The sequence below is a fragment of the Canis aureus genome, chromosome 9 (genome assembly GCF_053574225.1).
Source record: "Canis aureus isolate CA01 chromosome 9, VMU_Caureus_v.1.0, whole genome shotgun sequence".
In the NCBI taxonomy this organism is placed as follows: domain Eukaryota; kingdom Metazoa; phylum Chordata; class Mammalia; order Carnivora; family Canidae; genus Canis; species Canis aureus.
This window is the reverse complement of record NC_135619.1, coordinates 16,365,511-16,381,194: the sequence shown is the minus strand read 5'-3', so window position 1 is coordinate 16,381,194 and position 15,684 is coordinate 16,365,511. Positions and strand designations below refer to the sequence as shown.

Sequence of the window (15,684 nt, the reverse complement as noted above, 5' to 3'; positions counted from 1 at the left end):
ATTTCCTGATGTAAACTTCTGGTGGGTGTGACATCATCTTCCATGCTTCTTCAATAGCAATTGTATTTTCAGAACTCATTGTTTTGGTTCCCTTTTCTTTGTCACATTTTGATGAATCATATATGAATTCTGAACTTTAAAATTCCTTAAGTTTATTAAGCAAAAGGCAAAACCTACATTTGAGAAGCTAAAACAGAATGTACTTTTATCATTCTAGTCTGCCTTCATATTAAGTAGGAAGTAAATGCATGCTATAGACCAAGACTGTTTGGTAGAAATACAACGTGAGCCACACATGCAATTTAAAATTTTCTAGTAGCCACACTGAAAGAGAAACAGGTGAAAATAATTTTAATAATATTTTATTTAACCTGATACAATCAAAATATAATTTCAACACATGATCAATATAAAGTTATAAATGAGAGACTATATATTTATAAGAAGTCTATTTTATACTTCTGGTGTATCTCAGTTGGCACTAGCCACATTTCAAGAAATCACTCCAAATGTGGTTGATAGTTAATGGACTGTATGATGCAGATAAAGAGAAAGAAAAGAAAAAAAAAGAGAGAAATCACCTTAAATATATCTTCCACAGTTGTATTCATTTTTATTCTAATCATAAATCATACAAGAGTTATGGTGGAGATGAACTTGTAGTTAACTCATTACGTATAATATAAAGTCTAAATGGTACAAAGATGATAAGGCTGAATAAGTATATCTCACCCATAATAATTTCATTGGATCTACTACTACTAAGCTAAGAAGAAACTTGCTGAGCAGATCCTAAGGAAATCATACGTTCATCTTGAGCCATCACCCAAGGGCTAGATTCAGAATATATAGCCCTATTGATGGTGTGGTGATCATAACTATACTTTTCTACTTTCATAAAGTCTTTTGCGCCAATTGGCTTAGCTAGATGTGGTACAAAATGGTTTCAGTCCATGTATGTGTCAGATACATAAAGGGCAACCCTTCCCTTCCCTTCCCTTCCCTTCCCTTCCCTTCCCTTCCCTTCCCTTCCCTTCCCTTCCCTTCCCTTTGTTTTTTAAGTTGTCTCCAGGCCCAGCATCAAGCCCAACACAAGACTTGAACTCACAACACTGAGATCAAGACCTGAGCTGAGATTAAGAGTCTTGTGGTTCACCCATGGCATATGTCTTATGCAGCCACCAGGAGGTGACCTGAATGTCTCAGGGCCTGGGCACTCCACTCATTATACTTGGTTGGATGATTTAGAGCCACAGTGGAAGACAATAGCTCTTAAGAAGAATGAGAATGCTCTTATGGACAGATGCAAAACAACCTTCACTTAAATGAAAAGAGCAAGTGTAGAACAGTGTGTATACTATGTTATCAAATGTGGAAAAGGGAAAAAAATGAATTGGTTTTATATGCACCGACTACCTCTGGAAGGATGGATACCTAGCAATGTTTATTACCATCAAGGAAGGAGAGAGGAGCTGAAAGACAAAGGGAAGGGGAAGAATTTTCCCCTTTAATATTGTTCCCTTTAGCATTTTGTGCCATGTTATTTATTATATTTAATACATGTATATTTCTTTTCAAATTTTCGGTACCATGTGAGTATACATAAAAATTAATAATATAGAAATTTTTAAAAAGCAAAATTTGAAACAAACCGTAATAAAAGCCGTGTGCTAGTGAGGGTTACTATGTCTGTCTTGGAGTTGAAAGTGGAGTGTATAACGAAATGATCAACCAGACCCAAAAGCAAAGAGGGAAGTTGCTAACACTGAGGAGAAGTATTTCCTGAATATTCTTTTATTTATTTATTTATTTATTTATTTATTTATTTATTTATAATTTTTTTAATAGTTAAAGAGATTTTATTCTAGTAGCTATAATTGCAGTGCTTGTTTGTCGAAATGGAAACTGAAAAGTATCATACAAAGTATACAAAACAGTTGATCACTAATCGTGTATTGAAAGCAGTAAGAGGTTCCCCGACACCAAATAAACCGGTTCTGAGGACTTCAGAACCGAGGCAAAGTGGAACAGCTCCAGCCTCTTCAGTGTTTATCAAAATACAAAAGAAAACAGTGGAGGTCGTCGTTTCGATGGCAGATCTGACCCTTGCAGGCCGAGGGAGTGAAAGCGCACGGGGACAGGGGCGCCCTGGGCTCGGGGCGAGGCGAGGCGCGGGCAGACGGGCCTGTGCGCCCCCGGGGAGGCCGGGCTCCCTCCGCGGGGTCCGGGGGCGGCGGCGCAGCCCCAGCCCGTCTCCAGGGCGGCCGTGAGGGCACAGGCACAAGCCCAAACGCTAGGGGATGCGGGGGGCCCCGAGACAGAGCGGTCACAGGGACCCTGTCCTGACCACGCAGAACGGACCGCGGCCGGTTCTGGCGCGTCTCACGTTCCCCACGGGAAAGGGCCCGCTGGTGGGCTGGACCCTGGCCGCCCCCGCAGAGCCTGCACTGGGCACGTCTCTCCCCTCTTGTGTTCGGGTGTTCTCCTTTGCTTGTGTTTGTGACCACTTTAAAAATGCGCTGACGGACCCCTGGGTGGCGCAGCGGTTTGGCGCCTGCCTTTGGCCCAGGGCGCGATCCTGGAGACCCGGGATCGAATCCCACATCGGGCTCCCGGTGCATGGAGCCTGCTTCTCCCTCTGCCTGTGTCTCTGCCTCTCTCTCTCTCTCTCTCTGTGACTATCATAAATAAATAAAAAATAAAAAGATGTTTAAAAAAATGCACTGAGTTTGGGTTAAAAACCAACCACCAAAACGGATCTCAACATAGACCTAACGCCCAGAGGAGGCCCCGCGTGCCTAAATCCCTTCTCAGTATTGAACCGCAACCGGGAACTGCCTCGTTGGGAACACAAACTATTTACATTAAATAAAAACCCGGCTGCGGGCTGCGGCTGCACCTTGACAGCGCGGAGAAGCACACTGCCCAGGCCATGGGGCCAGCTTCTGGCACTCGCACCACAGGAGGGTAAAGCAGGGTGGAAGGAGGGAGGGAGGGGAAGGGGCGCTCACTTCTGGCTCCCGAGCTGGTTGGACAGAGCCCATCCCCGCTGGTGGCACAGGTGGCCTGAATGTGCCAGTTCCTGTGGCCCAGGAAGTGCAGCCCCAGCGCCTCCATGATCTCAGCCACGTTCGTGGCATTCGGGAGGCCCTGCTTGGTGGCCAACACCACCAGCAGGACGGCATCCCTGAGCTCATCCTCCACCAGCACCCTCATGGGCTCCTCACCCGCCTCGTTCACACGCTCTTGGTTGCTGCTGTCAACCACAAAGATGAGGCCTTGTGTATTCTGGAAGTAGTGGTGCCACAGAGGCCAGATCTTGTCCTGGCCGCCAATGTCCCACACGGTGAAGCTGATGTTCTTGTGCTCCACGGTCTCCACGTTGAAGCCTATGGTGGGAATGGTGGTCACGATCTCACCCAGCTTTACTTTGTACAGGATAGTGGTCTTCCCTGCAACATCCAGGCCCACCAAGACAATGTCCATTTCTTTTTTTGCCAAAAAGGCCCTTGAAGAGGTTCATGAAGATATTTCCCATGCTGTAGACTGGTGGGAGCAACACTGGCCAGAGAAACCCTCAGCAGCCGAGGTGAGGCTACTACTGCTCCAAGCCAGGCATTGGTTTTGCTCCCAGAATATTCTTTTAAAAAGTAGACCGACAATGATAATTCAACAATCACTTCCTGAGTGCCTAGTTTGTACAAGTCATTGGGCAAACCAACATGTCCGTACCGTTCCCACCTCATAACTCTATTGAGTGGACGCATCTGTAGGGTGAGCGGTGCTACTTTTTACGACGACATTAAAGCCAAACGAGATGTACAGGTAGCTTTATAGTTCCTGAGATGGAAGGAGCTTTAATCTTTAAGTTTAGAGAAGACATTTTCGAGAGTGTTTTTCTCTGATAGAGATGCAAAGAAGCATCTCCCTGGTAAAATATGTGACAACAAAAAGACATAATGTCAACACAGCAGTGCCAGCATTACACATCAAACCTGGTGATAAAATAAATGTTTTTGTAAAATAAATGGGTGTGGATGTTGCATTGCACCTCACTGAGCTGTCATCTCTTGCAAAGTATACAATAGAGCTGAGACTCTCAAATCTCAGGTCTTGGGGACAATATCACTTCTCTGGAAATCCAATAGAATATATTCTTTCAGTAAAGATGCACCGTAGCTTCCATGTGCTGAGCACTGAGAGAAGCACAGAGGACACACAGAGATAAGCCTAGCAAGGGCCCTGCCCACAAGGAGCTGATCGTGTACCCAGGATGATAAACATGTTCCAGAAAGCAATGGAATTATGGAAGAGAGGGGAGGTTGGGTGGTGCTTCAAGAAGTAGTGAGGAGCAGGAGCATCTGGGTGGCTCAATCAGTTGAGAGTCTGCCTGCAGCTCAGGTCCTGATCCTGGGTTCCTGGGATCAAGCCCTGCATGGGGCTCCCTGCTCAGCTGGGAGTCTGTTTCTCTCTCTGCCCCTCCCATGGCATGCACGTGCTCTTTCTAAAAAAAAAAAAAAAAAATCTTTTAAAAAAACCCCGAAAAACAAAGTAGTGAAGAGCAGTGTATTGGTTAAGTAGAATTTTTCCTGGGAAAGGAGCATGGGAAAATTACTTCAGGCAAAGTGTCATGTAAAAAAGGGCAGAGACATGAAGTGCCAGGCCTGTGTGAGGAAAGGGGGCTCTAGCTTGTCCTCGATGTCCGGGGTGCTGGACAGCAGAGAAAGGTGAGGCTGTGGCAGTGAGGGGTCTTGGTCTTGTGAGGGGTCACAATGCTGCTGAAGGGTTTGGACTGCTTCTCTAAGCAAAGGAGAGCTAGGGAGGATATAAAGGGCAGAAGGCAGCAGCGTGATGTGGAGGCATACAGAGGCGGGAGGTGGAGCCTGGGATCCAGATGGAGCCCCGAGGAGGTGGTGCCAGAGGCCAGAGGAATATGAGGAGGGAGGGGATCCAACAGGTTTTGGAGCAGGGGCTTTGGAGACTGACGACTGATTGGATGCAAGGGCCAAGGGAAATGATGAGCCACAGTCCGGCAGACTTTAGGGTAAGCCACAAGTCCAATTACATGATCTTTTGCTAAAATTGCACTTTTTTTTTTCAGCTAACACAGAATGAATTAATAATGACCTTAAAAATCCTTATTATAAAAGAGCTGTTGGGGCTCCTATGTGGCTCAAGGGTTGAGCATCTGCCTTTGGCTCAGGTCGCGATCTCGGAGTCCTGGAATCCAGTCCCACATTGGGCTTCCCATGGGGAGCCTGCTTCTCCCTCTGCCTATGTCTCTGCCTCTCTGTGTGTGTGTCTCTCATGAATGAATGGATAGAATCTTTAAAAATAATGAAAGAGCTGTACTTTACTTAATTTTGAAGTGTTTTTTAGAATTGCTTAGTTTGACACAGTATTGGAAATCGTTTGATCCATAACTTCCTTTGAAACAAATAACATGGCTTGTTTAAATGTCCACCCAAATCTCAGCTAGAGGCTCTCACAAATGTTAGTGACTTCCCAAATGTCACTACAAACAGGTACATCCTGAGAGGTGATGGGTTGGATGGTCACAGCTCGAGGCCAGGGGGTTCTAAGTTTGTTTGGTCTGGATCAGAACTGTGCCAACAATTGGAGGAAGCCACATCTTTCTGTAAAGCATCCTGTGTTCTCTGAAGTGATTTTACCGTGTGACGGGCAATGTCAGGTAATTTTGGAAAAGAAAGTTCAAAAGTTGGGCAGGTAAAGCTTTGGATTGAAAGCCTAAGAAATTTTTCTTCGTGAGAAATAGGAGAGATTTAATTAGGTTCCATGAAATCTCTGTGACTGAGACTAATGCTGTGACCTAAAAACCTTATCAATTTTACCACTGGATTAAATCACACCTTTATGGAGTACGTGCTGGAAGGAGGGTGAGCAAAGGTTCACGTGCATTATAAAAGCCTCTCAACAATGGGTAGTTCTATAGATCCACTGGAAGCCTTTAAGTTTTGCAACCAACTATTTTATATTTAAAAGTTGTTAGATTATTTTAGGCAGCATGAACTGGTTTTCACTTAATTGCTGTCCCTCTGGGGATCTATGCCAGGGTACCACTCTCTACTAGCCACACAGAGAATGACCCAATTGTGCTTTTAGTTTCCTCTAAATACAATCTATTGATTTTCTTTCTCGCACAGTAAGCAGGGTGATCTTGGTTATTCCAAAGCAATTAGGTGGAGTATTTGGTTGGACTCTTCTTCAACCTTGAAGGATTCTATTTACTCTCCTCCATTACAGCCTTAAAGCTTTAGTCCCTTATAGCCAAGAGTTGCTTTTCTGCGCCAATAAGCAAAAGTATTACAATATTAATAACCCTCAGCCACGGGTTTAGCTTCCTCACCTTCTTCCCATGCTTGGATGATTTCCTCCACATTTGAAGCAATCAATAGTGGCCTGAAATTCATTCAGACTCTCACACACTCCATGAGGTTTCCAAAATAAGCCAGTGGCAAGCATTTAATTAGTTCATTTTGTTTCTGCCAGGGCAGAGATGCAGGCCTGAGCCTCCAAGAACTGGTATACAATATAGCTGTTACTGCAACCTTCATGCCTCAGCAGCAAATAGGAATGGGATTCAGAAGACTAATGATCCTGCCTCTTACCGCCCGCTCTGTGGCTTTTGACATGTTTCTCTGACAATCTGAACCCCTGTTTTCTTTTGGGTAAAGACAGTAGGGTGCCACTAGTTTTCCAGGGTGGTTTCTGCCAGCGGTAGAGGCTAGTCACCATGCTGGTGCTGAGGATAAAAGATACCTCAGAGACAGTGAAATGGGGAAAGGGGAAGACAAGCCTTGAGACGAGTACTTCCCCCTGCTGGGGAAGGGCTCTGCTGGCCATGAGTGGACGGTGCAGTTGGGGGTGTCTGCAGAGCAGTCCCTAGGCCCACACTAGGTGGAAGACACAAGGGCTGCAAAGATTTCTTTTCTCCCCAGGCCCAGTCAACAGTATTTGTTTCCATACCCTGCAAAGCCTCTGGAAAAAAAGAGTGTCTCTTAGAATGTTTATGTCAGACTATTTGCTGATAGTTATCAGCAGTTGTGAAGTCACCACATTTCCGTCAAGATGAGCCAAATAATGAATCTCTTTTTTTTTTTACTTTTTGTATATTTATTTATATGATAGTCACACACAGAGAGAGAGAGAGGCAGAGACACAGGCAGAGGGAGAAGCAGGCTCCATGCACCGGGAGCCCGACGTGGGATTCGATCCCGGGTCTCCAGGATCGCGCCCTGGGCCAAAGGCAGGCGCCAAACCACTGCGCCACCCAGGGATCCCCCAAATAATGAATCTCATGTACACATGGGACAAGGCTGCCATAAGTTCCAGGTGGATGGGAAAGCTGATAGTAGGTGGCCCCAGCAGGCCTCCAGCTATGGACAGTCAGGAAAACCCAGGAGGGTATTCACAGGCTGACAGTGAGAAGAATTCCTGTTTGTGTGTGTGTGTGTGTGTGTGTGTGTGTGTGTGTGTGTGCATGTGCATGTGTTGGTTTATAAGGGCTCAAGAGCTGCGAGCCTGGGGAGATACCCCACCACATTTGCAATTTCTCTTGCATGGGACTTGAAGCTATGTTTCTGCTGGGGAATAGCACCACACAGGCAATGGGGCTCTGTTCCCACATCTAGTCCCACCTCCTCACCTTCTTATTGGTTCATTTAGGCTTTACCTTGATCCAGAAGAGTGAAGGCCACTACATAAATGTACACAGGATAAAAGAAAATGTAAAATAATGGGTTCTGCTGAAGTGTGTCTACATGCTGACCCTCCAAGAGTGTTTCTGCTTTTTGATTTAGCAATAATATTCTTGGAAATCTCAAGGATAATAATTGAAGTCTGGCTCGAAGGTTTATCTTTGTTATTCATATACTTGTAATTTCTTCTCTCTCCTTATTTTTTAAATTAAATATCTTAATAGAAGAGTGTAAAAAATGTGTATGTACTGTTGAAAGAATAGTAACAATGAAGGCAACAGGTTTATCTGCTGCTCAGGTTAAGATACACAGCACTGACAGGGTTTCGGAAGCACCCATTAGGGCTCTTCTAGAGCAATTTTACCATTTAAAAGTATATCCCTAAATAATGTATATTTTGTTTTGCTTTTTTGAATTCTGTGATTGGCCTCTTACTCTAAATATTATGTCATTGAGGGCAGTTCAGTCAGTTAAGTGTGCAACTCTTGGTTTCGGTTCTGGTCATGATCTCAGGGTCATGAGATTGAGCCCAGCTTCGGGGCCCTCCACTCAGTGAGGAGTCAGCCTTCCCTCTTTTTCACCCTCTACCCCTGCCCCAGCTTGTGCATGCTCTCTCTCACTCTCTGTCTCTCAAATAAATAAATACATCTATAGAAAATATTTTTATTGAGATTTTAATATATTGGTGCATATAACCAAATTTCATTTATTTTCTCTGTTCTGTAGTATTCCAGTATTTGAGTATGTTGCTGTTTATTCATCCAGGCTACTACTAATAGATATTTGGGTCGTTTCCAGTTTTTGCTTTTATAAGCAATGCAACTATTAATATTATTGTGCATGTACAATATTATACGTGTAGAAGAGAGTGAGATTCTTGGCATGTAGGACACATGGTCAGCTTTACTAGTTGAGAAGAGACAAGTGTGATTATCTGATAAATGCCCCTGGAGGTTCAGGTTGCTCAGCACCAGGAAGGCTGGAATGAGGAGCTCCCCCTTAACTCAGAAGGAGCTGTGCTCCCACTCAATTTCTCACAAGGTTATGGGATGTTAGCCGCGGTATTGCCAGACAATTCTCTGGATAGCTGGCATCCAAAATTCGGATTACTTGACACGAATCAAATCCCATCCATACCCGCCATTCTACCCATTAGCAAGGCCATTCTCCTGGGGTCCTGCCTCTGGAGCAGAGCTCTCTGGCTCACCTAGCAGCGCCCTGGCCCTTCACACTTTCTGGGAGACTGAACTAACCGTGAACTATCTATGTTTTGCTGACCTTCTGCATTAACTCTTCCCAACAAAAGCAATTCTGTCCCTATACAAAATGACGTTGTCGTGTTTGACTTCACCCCCTTTCCATGCTGGATAATGTCAAACTGTTTTCCAAAGTGACTGCTCCAATCTCCTCAGTGGCAGTGGGCAAGGCATCCTTTTGCTCCTCATCATTGGTGAGGACCAATGCATGGTATTTGAAATGTTTATTTTTATTTTTTTAAATTTTATTTATTTATTCATGATAGACATAGAAAGAGAGAGAGAGGGGCAGAAACCCAGGCAGAGGGAGAGGCAGGCACTAAACCACTGAGCCACCCAGGCAGGGATCCCCATTTGAAATGTTTAAACTCTTTTACATTTTTGTCAATCTTGTGGCTGTGGTTTAATGTGTATTTCCTTGATCACTAACGAAACTGGGCATCCTTTCATATATTTATTGGTCATCCAGGTTTTCTCTTGTGAAGGTACCTGTTCAAAGCTCTTTTCTGAGTTGTTTACCTTTTAAAAAATTGATTCATATGAGTTATTTATATATTCTGGTTGTGAGTCCTTTGTGGCTTATATGAATTAACAATATTTTCTCCAATCTTGTGATGTCTTTTCTCCTTTTTTATGGAATACTTTTGTAAACAGAAGTTCTTAATTTTGATGCTGTCAAATTTATTGAGCTTTTGTTTTATGGTTTGTGTTTTTAGTCTTATTTACAAATAAGACCTTTTCCATCCATGGGTAATTAAGATGTTCTCCTAAATTTTCACCTAAAAGTTTTAGATTTTACCCTTTGCTTTTGGGACTAAGATGTTCTCCTAAATTTTCACCTAAAAGTTTTAGATTTTACCCTTTGCTTTTGGGACTTTCATCCTGGACTTTGTGTGTGGTTGAAGTCCAATTTTACATTTTTCCATTTGGATAATTGTCCTACACCATCTACCAAAAAAGCCCATTTTTTTCCTTAATTTATAGGACCAACTCTGTCAAATATCAAACATCCATACATGTATGGGATCATTTTTGGATTCATTATTTTATTTCATCCATCCACTTATCTATTCTTGCACAGATATTATACTGTTCCAAAGTCTATAGTTTTTAAAAAGTCTTAATATCTGGTAGAACAAGTTACCTTACCATGTTCTTTGTTAATAGGATTTTATCTCTTTTTGGCTTGGGTACTTCCATATAAATTTTAGAATTAGCTTGTGAAGCTTCACAAACAAATAAGCAAAACATTGGGATTTTGACTGCTATGATATCTACTTGGGAAAAACTGACATCTTTAAATTATTGAGTTTTTCAATCCATGAACTTAATATATTTCTATTTTCATTTAGTTTTTTTAAAAATGTTTTTTTACTAAGATTTATAATTTTTTCCATAAATATCTATTTAAAACGCTGTTGAGAGGATTCCTGGGTGGTTCAGTGGTTGAGCGTCTGCCTTTGCCTCAGGGCATGATCCCAAGGTCAGGGATCAAGTCCTACATTGGGCTCCTTGCAGGAAGCCTGCTTCTCCCTCTGCCTATGTCTCTGCCTCTCTCTGTGTGTCTCTCATGAATAAATAAATAAGAAATCTTAAAAAAAAACAACAAACCCAAACCCCCACAAAAACAAAAAAATAAAATAAAATGCTATTGAGAATGATCTTTCTCTTTTTTCTTTTTTTGTGCTTCTGCTTTTTTTTTCTTTTTCAAGTTTTTATTTAAATTTCAGTTAACAAAAAAATTTCAGTTAACATACAGTGCAAGAGAATGGTATCTCTTAAAATTTTTACTCTTATTTGTTTTTATTCTTATTTCTTGATATGTAGAATGCATTTGATTTTTGCTTCCTGATTCTTATTAATTCTGGTAATTTACCTGTCGAATTTTTATGTTCTACATATGCAGTCATATCATCACTAAATATTGATTGTTTTATTTCTTCTTTATCTTTCCTTTCTCTGTTGGCTAGGCACAGTAGAGTGTTGAATACAAAGGGAGATAATGGGAACCCTTGTCATGTTCCTGATCTCAAAGGGAATGTTTTCAGTGTTTCACTGTTAATATGTTGTTTGTTGTAGGCTTATCTTTAAAAACTTTTTATTAATAGAAGGGAAGAAACTTCTCTTTGATTCCAAGTTCATTAACATTTTTTTATTATGAATGGAAGCTATATTTTATTAAAAGCTTTTTTCCCTGCATGAATTCAGGTGGTTATATTGTTTTTCTCATTTAATTTGTTAATATGAATTTTATTATTCACATATTTCTAATGATAAAGTATCTTTATATTCCTGAGATAAATCCAATCTGATTACATTTTTTGTATGTTGTTTAAATGAGTTTGTTAATGTTTTTAATATATTTTTTGTTTGTTTTTAATATTTTTATACCTATGTTCATGAGTAACACTGGCTTGTAATGTTCCTTTCCTTACTGCTCTTGATAGGTGTTGATATCAGGCACAGGTAATTTACTTTTTTTTTTAAAGATTTTATTTTTATTATTTATTTGACAGAGACAGAGAGAAAAAGAGAGCACAAGCAGAGGGAACAGCAGGCAGTGGGAGAAGCAGGCTCCCAGATGAACAGGGAGCCTAATGTGGGACTTGATCCCAGGACCCTGGGATTATGACCTGAGCCGAACTTGGGCAGATGCTAAACCGACTGAGCCACCCAGGTGCCCATGGCACACATGATTTTTGTAAGTGGATAAGGATAATGAGACAAAGAAAAAATGTAAATAATAAATAAAAGATAAAAATTAGAATTTAGTTTGTGATGCAAAATTTATGCCATGAGATCTCTTGCATGGCTAGGAATTTGGCTCTGAAATTCCTAGCAATAAATGCAAATTAATTTTGCGATTCACAGAAATCAATGAGACAAAACCACACTGGCTGTTCAGGAGCAGAACAGATTTTCCAAGAGGCAGTAAGGATGGTGGTTTGGAGACTATTCCTTGGAGGTAGGCTATCTGAGTTCCAACACTGTCTTTATAACTTACTAGCTACGTAATTTGGACAAGTAACTTAATTGCTTTATGTTTCAGTTTTCTCACCTGTAAAACAAATGATAATTATGTTATCTATTCACAGAAGTGTCTCACACATTAAATGAGTTAATACACAGAGAGTACTTTGAAACTTCATCAGTTTTTGGCAGCACTCAATGAACATTAATGTTTTGTTAACATTTCTGATACTGAGTCCAGAAAGAAAATTTCTCCTTGAATTCCTTTTGAGAGGACATCTTTTAATAAAAAGGACAATGAGGGGCCTCTGGGTGGCTCAGTTAGTTAAGGAGCTGATCTCAAGGTCCTGGGATTGAGTCCCACATTAGGCTCCCTGCTCTATGGGGAGCCTTCTTCTCCTTCTTCCTCTGGCCCTTCTCACCACTGGTGTGTTCTCTCTCTCTCTGTCTCTCGTGTGTTCTTTTTTAGATAGATAGATAGATAGATAGATAGATAGATAGATAGATAGATAATTAAATAAATAAGACAATGATCCTAACAGAATCCTTATAGGATTGTTATTACTATTTTTATTATTTAATCATTTTGAGGAGTTTGATATCCTTCAGGCAAACTTTCATAAGTAATTTTTTCCAGTTGAATTTCTGATACATTTTGAGAACAGTGAGTGTGAGGTGATACTCTATGGGTAGTGCATGGAATAGAGCCATATAGTTACATATTTTTGAAACTAGAGGAGTGTAAATAGAAGAGCATTTTGCCTCCCATATGGGCCAAGAAGTACTTAATGAGGACATGACCAAGCATCTTTCCTTGAGTAGTTTTGGGTATGGAGCAGTGCACAGTCAAAAGGGTGGTCAATAGCCCAGGGGCTGCACTAATTTTAGTTAGGGAAAAAATTAAATTAGCTGTTACAAAGTATTATCTCAGCAATAAATTGGTAATTAAGAAATGTCTATATATAGTTACCTAAATGAGTTAACTTACATACTGAATAATTGACTATACTGCATTCCAGTCAAATAACAATAATCACTACTAATGTTTACATAGAGTTTACTATCTGCCATCCTGTTCTAATTACTTCACATAAACTAACATATTTAACCTTCAGAACAATCACACAAAGTACTATTATCATCTTCATCTTATAGATGAGTCATGTAACTAGTAAGTGACAGAGGTAGTATCGAAACCCAGATAAATTGGCTCCTGAATCCAAATGTAAGTGAGATGCCTACCCAAAATGATGAGAATATTTATTTATTCTCAATATTTAAGAATATTGACTTGCAGGTAGCCCTTCTTTGTGAGAGCTATTTTATTTTATTTTATTTTATTTTATTTTATGGCAGCAATTTTATAGCAGGCCACTATATCCCAAATGATTGAAGGGATAGGATCTGTGTGTGAGAGTGTTTTTCCTTCTCTATCCCATAATGAGGCACATATCCAGCCCAGCCAAGAATGATATACGTGTACAGCACCTGGGAAGCTCAGTTAGGCGTCTGACTCTTGATTTTGGCTTAGGTCGTGATCTCAGGGTGGGGAGATTGAGCCCTTGTTGGGCTCTGTGCTGGGCATGGAGCCTGCTTGGGATTCTCTCTTTCCCTCTCCTTCTGCCCCTCCTCTCTCTCCCACTCAAAAAAAAAAAAAAAAAAAGAAGAAGAACAGAATAGTATACATGTACATATACATGTATACAAGTAGAAAACAAAATAAAAACAAATAGAAAACAGTAAAACATCTTTCATACATACAGTTTCCACCTGCTCAGTTATAGGTCCTAGCTCCAACAGTGGACTAAGGAGCAGGTTCTCAGTAAGCATCAGTGATGTGGGTCAACAGTATATTGACCTTGTGATCTCTATCTACAATCATCTACTTCTGAAATATAAAGGAGAAATCTAAAGAGAACACACACAATCTTGTGTAATTCTGAAGATATTTATTTACAAGTTAATATAGAGTTTTCAAAGATTTTTTTAAATAACTATGCCTAAAGGCCACCTCTCCTGAATAAAATATTGGTTTGCTGCACCTAAACTTGCAATTTATTGAGAAGGAACCAGGCATGCTGCTATCTGTAGAGTCCTTTCCTGTGGTCATAACCTGATGTTCTCTTTAGCTGTGTCCCTTTCAGCACACAAGTTCTCTGTGACATTGGCTTTGGACACTGCAGAAGCATCACATTTAGTTGCAGCTAACAGGAAGTGATAGTGGTGTGATTGGGTATGAGTGGAAGTTGGAGAGCAGTGGAAAACCTGGGGGCATTTCTTGCTTCTCTGTTTCTTGGCAGTTAGGGGTAGGTTAGTCCTGCTGCGAAGTGAGACCACTCCAGTGGTCACTGCCTATGTGGGTTTTCAGGGTTTCAGCAGTGATTTTTTTATGGTCAAGAAAATGGACTCCTCCTCAATCTTGAGACATTATACTTAGAGGACACCACCACCTTTGGGTGACTACTTTTGGGGACTTCCCTTGCTAACACTCTGATACTAACGTAAGAATAGTAAAGTTGCCCTTTAAAAAACTGTGATGGAATCCACAATGGTTTTAGCTGAGTGATAGAATAATTGTGGAGTTAAAAAAGATATACATATGTATATGCATATGTTGGCAAATTGAGCTCCAATAAAAAAATATACAAAAAAAAAAAAAAAAGAATAAGGGGGAGGGGCAGAATTTCCGGCAGACTTTGTGCAGCACCAGTTGGGGGCTCGATCTCACGGCCTCCAGATCATGACTTGAGTAGAAATCAAGTTGGTCGCCTCACTGACTGAGCCACCCGGGCGCCCCAACAATGCAGCTTTTCCAAAGAGAACCAACATCGTTAACCCAACTGGCTCAGCTGGTGAAGCCGGAGACTCTTGACTGAACAGCAGGTGGAAGGTTAGGTCGTGAGGCAACTGCTGGACGTTCAGCCGCTGGAGCGAGTCTCACCTCCCGTGGCAGTAACAACGAGAGTGATGATTTCAATGGAGATGATCTACTTTTCAGCTATAAGAACTTTTTGCTCTTCTAGGAAGTTAAGTGTTGTATCATGTGTACTTTAATATCATGTTTTACTTGATGGGATGAGCACTGGGTGTTATATGTTGGCAAATCGAACTTAAAAAAAAGTTGTATCTTATTTGAAAAAAGAAAAAAATAAAGATTTACAAGCAGAACCTGACAGATACTTCCAAGTAGTTCTTTAACAGTTGTAAGGACAGGAAGTCTCCTTGGATACTTTATTTGGTCAGATTTCTTTTTTTTTTTTAAGGTTTTATTTATTCACAAGAGACACACAGAGAGAGAGAGAGAGAGAGAGAGGCAGAGAAAAAGGCAGAGGGAGAAGCAGGCTCCATGCAGGGAGCCCGATGTGGGACTCGATCCCGGACCCTGGGATCATGTCTTGAGCTGAAAGCAGATGCTCAACTGCTGAGCCACCCAGGCGCCCTGGTCAGGTTTCTTTATACAAACCAACTGTTCAATACAAGGAGCACTACCTAGATACAGCAAGAAAGGAGCCCGAAATCTACAGTCACTTGGGTTTTTAGAGAAAGGAAAACAAGCTCAGCAGTTGATCCAAACTGGGATTTCAAAGACCCCATTCATCAAGTTCATTGCTGTGATAAGAATGTTCAAGAATCTGCATTCATTTCCACATCTAATGGTCAATCTCTGATCTTATCATATAGGTTAATCATAAAGCATTTTTTAATGTGATAAGATGTTTTAATAATGTTTAAATTTTGAA

General features: G+C 41.1%; 1 long non-coding RNA gene and 1 pseudogene across 1 annotated transcript in view; one reads left to right on the top strand and one right to left on the bottom strand.

Annotated features, from left to right (window-relative positions):
• Positions 1-2,859: 2,859 nt before the first annotated feature.
• Positions 2,860-3,597, bottom strand: LOC144321350 (ADP-ribosylation factor 1 pseudogene; annotated as a pseudogene).
• A 7,786-nt stretch (positions 3,598-11,383) lies between these two features.
• LOC144320050 (uncharacterized) overlaps positions 11,384-15,684 on the top strand; it is a 32,429-nt gene continuing 28,128 nt past the window's right edge. The window contains exons 1-2 of the long non-coding RNA XR_013385640.1: positions 11,384-11,675; positions 11,846-11,939. This is a non-coding gene — a long non-coding RNA (uncharacterized LOC144320050). The remainder of the gene's footprint in view (positions 11,676-11,845; positions 11,940-15,684) is intronic.